Raw genomic sequence first — 2734 nt, 5'->3', positions numbered from 1 at the left:
TATGGAATCCTAGCTGCTTTGGAAGAGCCTGTTTTTTTTTTTTTTTTTTTTTTTAAGATTTACTTATTTATATATACAATGTTCTACCTGCATGTACACCTGAATGCCAGAAGAGGGCACCAAATTTCATTATAGATGGTTGTGAGCCACCATGTGGTTGCTGGGAATTGAACTCAGGACCTCTGGAAGAGCAAGCAGTGCTCTTAACCTCTGAGCCATCTCTCCAGCCCCTGGAAGGGCTTATTTACGGAGACTGGGATTCACCAGAAGAATGTTTGACAGTTCTGTTAGTTAGAATAGAATGTAACTGGACATGCCAATTTACCTGAAAGGGTGTTTGGCAGACACATTAATTAGAATCTGACTGCATATGTGTTAGGAAGCTTAACTAGGACAAGCTTCCAGGGACTTGATTTCTCCTTTCAGTAATAGGGGAGACTCCTCTTGGTGTGGCTCAGTGGTGAGTGCTTGCTGCCTTTGTATGAGGTTCTGGGTTCAGTCTCCAGCAGACAGGAGGTAGAAGAAAGGTGCCTTTCTAGCCTACCTTAATTAAAATTTGTGAGAAATGAAAGATGAGTGTGATTATCCATACTTTATGAGGAGCTTTCTCATTATCCACTATTTTTACACTGTAGTTAACACCAGCAAATATAAGATTTCTCTAGACCCTTCTTAATTTCCTGCTTATGCACGTATACACACATACATTGTTTTTTCAAGACAGAGTTTGTCTGTGTAGCCCTGGCTGTCCTGGAACTCACTCTGCAGACCAGGCTGCCTGGAACTCAAAGATCCACCTGGCTCTGCTCCTGAGTGCTGGGCTTAAAGGAGTGGGCCTCTACTACCACCTGGCCTATCTTATATATAGCAAGAGCCAGTCTCACAAAGTAAACCGATTAAGTAAACTGTGTAGAAAGGTGATTGTAAAAAGTGCTCTGGAATAAAAACAGCAGAGACAAGGGTCCCTGGATCTTTGAGTTCCAGGCCAGCCTGGTCTGCAGAATGAGTTCCAGGACAGCCAGGGCTGTACAGAAAAACCCTATCTCAAACAAACAAAAGTACTAAGCTGTATGGTTAGAGCTGGCCTTTACCCAAAAAGTGCATTTGAACTCACATTTGAAGGAAGAGGAGTGCACAGTGCAGTTACCTGAGAGAAATATCTAGGTAGACAGGATGATCATTCCAAAGGCCCTGAGAAACATGCTTACCAGGCTTGAGTTGTAAGGAAGACAGTTTACATAAAGCAAAGATGGGAAGACACGGCCAGGCATGGTGACTCATGCGTGTAATTCCATCAGTAGGTAGGCAGAAGCAGGACTGTAAATTTGAAGCCAGTTTAGACTATATAGTAAGGCCCTGACTCAAAAAGAAGAGTAAGAAAAAGCAGTGATGGGGCCAGATGCTGCAGGCTTTGTAGACCTTTCATGGTTGAGAGTTTTTCTGGATCAATAGAAGGGCCTAGCCCAGAGGAGCAATGGGACTCACCTTACGCTCTAAAAAGGGTTACGCTGAAGCTGGGCATAGTGGTGCATGGCTGTAATCCCAGTGCTTGGGAAGCCAGAGGCAGATGGATCTCTGTGAGTTCAAGGCCAGCCTGGTCTACAAAGTGAGTCCAGGACAGCTGAAGCTACACAGAGAGCCCCTATCTCAAAAACAAAACAAAAAAGTTCATTTCACAAACATGAGGACCTGATTCCAGATCCCCAGGACCCACATAAAACTGGGCATGGCGTGTGCTGCTATAAGCTGAGGACTGTGGGGTTAAAGATAGGCACATCTCTGGCCTTGCTGGGCTGCCAAACTAGCCCAGGTTCAGAGAGGCACTATCTAAACAAACAAGATGGAGTCACACACACACACACACACACACACACACACACACACACACACAATCATTTTTTTCTGGTGATATGGACTGTGGAGAGCAAAGGAGGATGGGAGGCGGGGTAAACAATTAGGAAATATCCCAGGTGATAGACAATGGTATCTTCTTTTTTATTTTTATTTTTTTGGGACAAAGTCTTGTTGTGTAGCCTTACCTGGCTTGGAACTAACTATATAGAGTAGGAGAGCTTTGAACTCATAGAAGTCTGCCTTGACTCTGCCTCCCAAGTGCTAGGATTCAGTGCTTGTATCATGACACCCAGCAGAGAATGGCATCTTGAACAACATATAGTGGGGAAGCGATAACGTCATATTTTAAATAAAGTATGAATATAAGGCAAACTGAATGTCTTGGCGGATTGGAGGTGGGAAGGTGACCAAAGATTAAGCAGGCAAGGATGACCTTGAGTAATTGGAAGGATGAAATTTCCAGTGACTAAAAGGAGAAAGGTTCCAGTGGAATGGTGATGGGTGGGGAAATTCAGCTTTGGACACTTTCAGTCTTTTGGTTGGAAAATTTCAAAACAAAAAGGGAATAGAGTTGAGGGGGTTATACATTTCTATAATTCCAGCTCTGGGAAAAAAAAGTCAGAAAAATTATTAGTTCAAAGCCAGATCAGTTTTAGGGGTGGTGCGCATGACACGTTGACGACAGAGGGCAACATCAGGTACCTATTGCTCTCCACTTTATTTTTGAGAAAGGGTCTCACTGAACCAAAGCCTGCCTCAAACACGCACACACATGCATACCATATACACACAATAGTATGGTCAATGAACATCACCATTTGAACAGATACCACGTTTTTTTGTTTTTTGTTTTTTGTTTTTTTTTTTTTTTTTTTTTTTT

This window comes from Psammomys obesus, unplaced genomic scaffold (genome assembly GCF_907164565.1).
Source record: "Psammomys obesus unplaced genomic scaffold, mPsaObe1.curated_primary_1811, whole genome shotgun sequence".
Taxonomy (NCBI): domain Eukaryota; kingdom Metazoa; phylum Chordata; class Mammalia; order Rodentia; family Muridae; genus Psammomys; species Psammomys obesus.
This window is presented reverse-complemented; position numbering follows the sequence as displayed.